Genomic DNA, 7,002 nt, shown 5'->3' with positions numbered 1-7,002 from the left:
TATTTTCTTATCTTATTAACACAATTTTATATATGTAAATGTACATTTTCAAACCAAAAATCTCTTATACAGTTTAAGTCAAAATTATTAGCCCCCTAGAATAACCTTATGAAAAAAAAACCACATGTAGAGGCCTATATATATATATATATATATATATATATATATATATATATATATATATATATATATATATATATATTTCATTTCTTTTAGTATTCATAAAAATCTATTCATTTATTGAAAAGTATCATACAATTATCAAATCATTGTTTTTGCTTAAAAATTAAACATACTGTAAAACTCCATGTTCTGTTTTAGTACTGCCTGTTCTGTACTCCCTGTGCTCTCTGCGTCACACACACACAGTTACACTTGTTTCTTCACTTTGCTTTGTTTTTGCAATGCAGACTGTACCATATTAACCCTTGTGTACAGTTCAAATTTACAACATTTTCATTATGTTAGTGGCTGTTTTCTCCCTATTGACTTCATATATAATGACAATTGTTTGAAAGCCTTAAAATATTCATGCATTCTTAAATGTTGGGGGTTTTCCCTGGAAAACAAATAAAAAAATCCTGCTTTTATTCTGATTCAGCCTTGTACGCTGGTAATTGTTTTCCATCCTCCAAGTATACAGATGTGTCTTAATTTATACAGAACGTTCACCAACATTGCATGAGTATGTACATTTCATTGATTTTTTTGCACCATAAATACTGTTGCTGTGTGTCGTCTTCAGCAAACCCTTACTCTAAAATTGTAGCTAAATAACTGTAATACACACCAATGATCATAGGGATAATAAAAAATACACCTAATCTATATTTTTGTATTTATATATCTTTTAAATGGGTCAAATACATTTGAAATGTTTTAACACTATATATTATACACTGAACAATACCAATATCATCAGCCTAAAATGATGCAGTGCAAATGCAGCTAAATGAGTGTGTATTCAGTGGGTGTAAATCATGAATCGGCTGATCTATCAGCTGACTGATACGCTTGACTCAGGTGACCTGCTTGAGCTGACATGCTAGAAACATGTTTGAACGAACATCTGTGCAAAATGAAAAGGATTTCTGAAACAAACACTGGCTTGAACTATCTAGTAAGTTATTCCTATATTAAAAAGTGTTATAAAGTATATGATCTTGCCATCAATACTCTGTATTAAAATAAACCTTATTTACTGTAATGTCTTGTTCGATCAAATTGCTTGTAATGTCTCTGTTTTTTGCTTTATTTATCACCCTCTGTTAAATAAATATCTAGGATTTCTGGTAGTTCTAAAAAAAATTTTTTAATCATTTAATCACATGTAAAGACACAGTATAATGTGCACATGATCCAGCACAAAACATACAGTAGCTTTTTTATAGCTCTGTTGCAAAAGGCAGTGTATGTCACAAAAGCTTTTTTTTCTTTTGTATCTTTAGATTCTGTCTAATAATAATGGCCATTTGTGGTCAGCAAACTACGATTGTATATATTTGGTAAAAATTAGACACGGTGGCTCAGTGGTTAGCACTGTTGTCTCACTGTAAGAAGGTTGCTGGTTTAAGTCCTTACTGGGTTAGTTGGCATTTCAGTTTGGAGTTTGCAGGTTCTTCACATGTCCACGTAGGTTTCCTCTGGGTGCTCTGGTTCCCCATTTATTATGCATGGCCATACACTCAAAGCGCTTCACAATCATGAGGGGGGGTCTCTCCACCACCAGTGTGCAGCATCCACTTGCACAACTGCGCCAGTGCGCTCACCACACAACAGCTATTGGTAGAGTGTAAAGGCAGTGACGGAGCCAATTCAGTGGATGGGGATAATTGGGAGGCCATGATCGTAAGGGCCGATTGAGGCACCCCTACACAAAGTGCCATGGGATTTTTAATGACCACAGACAGTCAGGACCTCGGTTTAACATCTCATCTGAAAGACGGCGCCCACTGACAGTAGAGTGTCCTCTTCACTTTTACTGGGAATCTAGGACTCACACAGATTTCAAGTTGAGTGGCCCCTGCTGGCCTCACTAATACCACTTTCAACACCAACCTAGCTTTCCCATGTGGTCTCCCATTCAGGTACCGACCAGGCTCAGCCCTGCTTAGCTTCAGTGAGGATCCGGTCTTGGGCTGCAGAGTGATATGGCTGTAGTTGTGGTGTGTGTATGGATGTTTCCCAGTTCTGGGTTGCAGCTGGAAGGGAATCCGCTGTGTAAAACTAATGCTGGATAAGTTGGCGGTTCATTATGCAGTGGTGACCCCTGATGAATAAAGGTACTGAGCCAAAGGAAAATGAATGAATGAATAACTGAAGTTTATTTTTGTTTACTATAATCATAAGTAACAGCATCTAGCAATCATCTATTAGTCATTAAATTATTACTAGACTGTCTGTACTGAGAGGAAAATAAAATACTGTAAGATATACCCATGATGATTCCTGAAGATATATGGAAGTCTTTTAATGTGAGATAACTGGTTTGTTGAAGAATTAAAGCATTGCTGTAGATATTAAAAGTATTGGATCTAGGACTGTCACAATATCTACTTTTTGTAGTCTGATATATATTGCTCCGAAATATACTGCGATAAACATCAGATAGACAATATAATATCGTCATCATACAAGTACACTATCAAAGAATATTTCATCTAAATATAGTCATTTGAACTATTTAATAATTAGGCATAAGAATTAGAATGCGAAACAAACAAATATCCTAAACAAATAAATAATAATAAATGTACCAGAGACCAGATCTACTGTATTTTCAGTTGTCAGACCCACATGAAAATATACTATAGTATAGTAATTTATAGTAAATACTACAGTGTTTTATTAACCATACTGAAACTGACTCCTCCAACAGAGATAGAGGTGTTGCAAAATCAGCTAAAATAGTTTTTTTATGGGCGACATATATTGCATCACTTAAAATGATGGGTCATGGCCATGTGTTGTGCGATAGGTAGATGTATTGATTATTGTGACAGGTCTAATTGCATCCTTGCCAACAGACTTCAGACTTTTAGGGTGTTTCACTTTGTTTACATTTCAGGAGTCATCTTTATTTTTATAGTGCTTTATACAATGTAGATTGTGTCAAAACCTCTTCACATACAATAGATGAACAGGAAAAAGTATAACAATATGTCACTTTGTGGAAAATCTTCAGTATATCACATGGGTCGCAGATTAATGGCAGAATGCTGGTAGTTCTTGTTAGGTCAAAATGGACTCAGTTCAGTCTAATAGTGTTGAAGGACGATCCACTGAAGAGCATTTTCAGGTGAGAGCGGCAAGGAAGCAGATTTCCTAGCAGTTGATAAAGTGGAGAACAATCCTTGGGAGAAACCAGACTCAGTCGGTGGACCAGTTCTTCTCTGGCCAAACAGAAAAGAGGCAAAGATGCAGCCTTAAAATGTCAGTGGCCTTGAGAATGATAAGAGTCTGTCATGATGGAAGTGCATGGACCTGTGCAGCCAGAGACTCATGCAAAGAATCCAACTGCCGGATTGATCACTACATGTTGTCATGATAAAGTCTTTTGATATCATTAGTTAATGATTAATTAAAGGAGACAATTGGACGCTGAAATACATCGTTTTGACCTACTTTCATAATTGACACACTATTTTTTAAGGAACAGCTATAGATGAGACATTTAATAAACAGCATTTCATACATTTCTTAATATTTTATTCAGATAAAAATAATCATTAGTTGCTGATGCATTAAAAACGTGATGGTTATAGTCTTGAATAATACAACTCATAATTGTGATAATATTACACCCATACTGTAAAGTATTTCCAAAAGTTTAAAATTAAGAAACTACAAATGAGGACTTCGCAACTGATTTAAAACTACCACAAAAACATGCATGCTGTGTCTGAAACTGTCAGCATCATTCACTATTCCATTCATTAGTCCACTAATATAGTCCACTTGAAGGAGTCAATGAAAAGGAATTCGAGCACTCGGAAGGAAATAATTTTGTTTGTGTTTCCTTTGCTGGTTGATAAATCCCTCAGACATTTCAGATTTTAAACTTCTTGGTCAAACCCTGTGATAGTTTTTTAACACTTAGAGAGCTGGTTATTGATAATGAAACTAATTATCAGATTTCTGTCTTGCATGCAAATCTTACTTTAATTAAATAATCTATTTATAAACAGACACAAATAGTAAGTAAGTAAAGTAAGTACTGTTGTGGACATCATATTTTGTTCAATTGCAGAAATTAATTTGTGGGTACACTATGGGTATTTTCATCTGTCGAGTGTACATGGGTTGTCTGTGTTGCAGAACATTGATTGATTGAGTGCACATCAGAACGCCCACTATTGTTTCAGACACCACTAGAAATGGATGCTTCTTCAAATGACTATTTAAGGGTATAGAGGGATTTTTGGATACAGCAAAAGATGCTTACTAGTGTACAGAACTTGGTACAGTTATTGAATGCATGTTGGTGTGAGATATGGCTGTTGTGAATTTTGCTGCGCCGCAACAATAAAGAGACTTCATTATGCTGTCGGCATCGCTTCTCATGAACAAGTACAATAAAGAGTCAGCAAGTGGGTTGAGATATAACAGACAGTGGCAAAATATATACACTTTCCAAACAAAAGGATGCTGCTGTCCAAAAATCATCAGACAAATATTTATAATTGTCAGAGGGAGGATTAGAAATGTGTAGTTCAACAGCACAAGAGACAAACTGCCCAAAATGAATCTGCGTTTGTGAGAAGTAAGTGATATTGCATGAGAAAGACCTCTCCATGTTCCAATAAAAGACATGAGGATTAGCGAGTAAGGGATAAAACATGCTATGCATTCAGAAACCAGTGTAAAAACAGCATGCTGTTTAAAGTTGGAAAAGGTCAAAGGCACTAACCAGATGATGACAGAAACAAAGCAGGACATTTTGACAGAATGGTGAGATTTGTACCAGTGTGGATGAGAAACTAGAAGGTACCTCTCAATGGCAATAGATGCCATGAAAAACAGGCCTGCGGTCAAACAGTATTTGTATGCACTCCACAGTCTGGCTGTTGCTAACTCGGTTGTTAATACCAAGATAAACCCAATCTGTAGCAGATCCGACAGAATCAAATGAATCACATAAACTGAAGAAGCACGGTGAGACTTGATGAGAAAAAACAATGCAAAGAGGGTTAAGAGGAGGATCGGGATCTCGAAGATGCATACAATCCAGATAAACACTGCTTCTGCAGAGTCTACTTTGGTAAGGTCCTGGGATGTGTTTAATTTATCAGAACTGTTGATGTAGACTTCTGTCATGGTCACCCAAAGTCGTTGTGGTTAGCACTGAAATATTTACAAACCTGAGATTAGTCTTGTTTCAATATTTCTGATTTTCAGATTCATGCATATTCATTTGTAACTGAAAATTTCCTCCACATCTACTTCCATCTCAAAAAGTTTTAAACTTTAATGAATTCATTTTACATTCTGGTGAATGTAAAACAAGATATTCTGAAGAATATGGCAGCCATTAACATCCATAAAGAAAGAAATATGGAAGTCAATAGCTATTTTTTCCAACATTCTTCAGAATATCTAGTTTTGCATTCAACAGAAGAAAAAAACTCAAGCTGAACTTTCATTTTTCTATTAACCTATTCCTTTAAACTGATTAACAAAAAATAATTTAATCATTCATTTAGCCAAGTAGATTTGTTCAAAAACATTAAATCATTAATCATTGTTTGGAAAAGCATAACAATAATGTCTTACACTTTTTATTGCTGAGCAAAAATTATCTGAATAAAAGCTTCTTTAATACTGCTTGTTGGCTTTTCTCATTACAAATTCACTATATATATATATATATATATATATATATATATATACATTTTTTTTTTTTACAGACTATCCATAAGCATAAAACCATAGGGTACAGCAATAAAATAACTGCCAGGGATCAATCAGACAGATCCACTCACTGGTGTGGTGGTCATTATACTAGACACGTACAAACACAGTGATGGACAATGCTTGTTGCCTAATTATCTGAAAATAAAAGGTATACAAAAAAAAAAAAAAAAAAAAAAAAAAAATATATATATATATATATATATATATATATATATATATATATATATATATATATATATATATATATATATATATATATATATATATATATATATATATACATACATACATACAGTATAGTTGAAGTCAGATTTATTACCTGAATTATTAGAGCACTTTCTGGCCAAAATAAAACAAATAAGATTTTTTTCAGACAAAAAAAATATTATCAGACATACTGTGAAAATGTCCTTGCTCTGTTAAACATCATTTGGAAAATATTTTAAAAAGAAGAAAAAAAATTCAAAGGAGGCTAATAATTCTGACTTCAACTGTGTGTGTGTGTGTGTGTGTGTGTATGTATATAAGAAGAGTTCAGATGCAAAAACTTCTAAGTACTTTCTATTGAAAATTAACATTTTTCTCAGCCTTCTTTATTTATGTTTAAATATTTTACTTTAAAAACAAGAAAAATTACTTATTCTTTGCAATAAAAGTGATGCTACTGAGCATATACACAGGAGCCTGATAAAAATACTCATTTTAGAGGACAATTTCAGATGGCATTTAGAGGTTTTTGCATCTAAACTCTTCATATATAGGATCAAATAGACAGATGTTCATAATGACTTCATTAGAAAAGACATTGCAAAGAGAGAATTTCCATAATGTTTTGTAAAAATATACAAAGGTTCTTTTGTTTAACAGTTACATTCTTATAGGGTTTTTAAAAATCCATAAAAATAAACGTTTCACAAAAGACTAATAAAAAAACGTATTTGGTATTTCCTATAGCTCCAATGTATAATACATATAGCAAATACAGACAGGAAAGCTTAAAGCACAGTAGAAGGCTTTATCTTACCTCGAAAAAAAAGCTGGAAACAGCACAGAAGATGTTGATGATAAAGAAGAAGAAGGAGGTCTGAT

General features: G+C 33.7%; 1 long non-coding RNA gene across 1 annotated transcript; it reads right to left on the bottom strand.

Annotated features, from left to right (window-relative positions):
• Window positions 1-3,051: 3,051 nt before the first annotated feature.
• Window positions 3,052-7,002, bottom strand: LOC137490359 (uncharacterized). The gene is made up of 2 exons (XR_011009781.2): window positions 6,938-7,002; window positions 3,052-5,343 (listed from the first exon to the last, which is right to left on the bottom strand). It is a non-coding gene; the product is annotated as an uncharacterized lncRNA (long non-coding RNA).

Source organism: Danio rerio, chromosome 9 (genome assembly GCF_049306965.1).
Source record: "Danio rerio strain Tuebingen ecotype United States chromosome 9, GRCz12tu, whole genome shotgun sequence".
Classification (NCBI taxonomy): domain Eukaryota; kingdom Metazoa; phylum Chordata; class Actinopteri; order Cypriniformes; family Danionidae; genus Danio; species Danio rerio.
The sequence above is the reverse complement of the archived record's forward strand: the minus strand, read 5'-3'. Positions and strand labels throughout refer to the sequence as shown.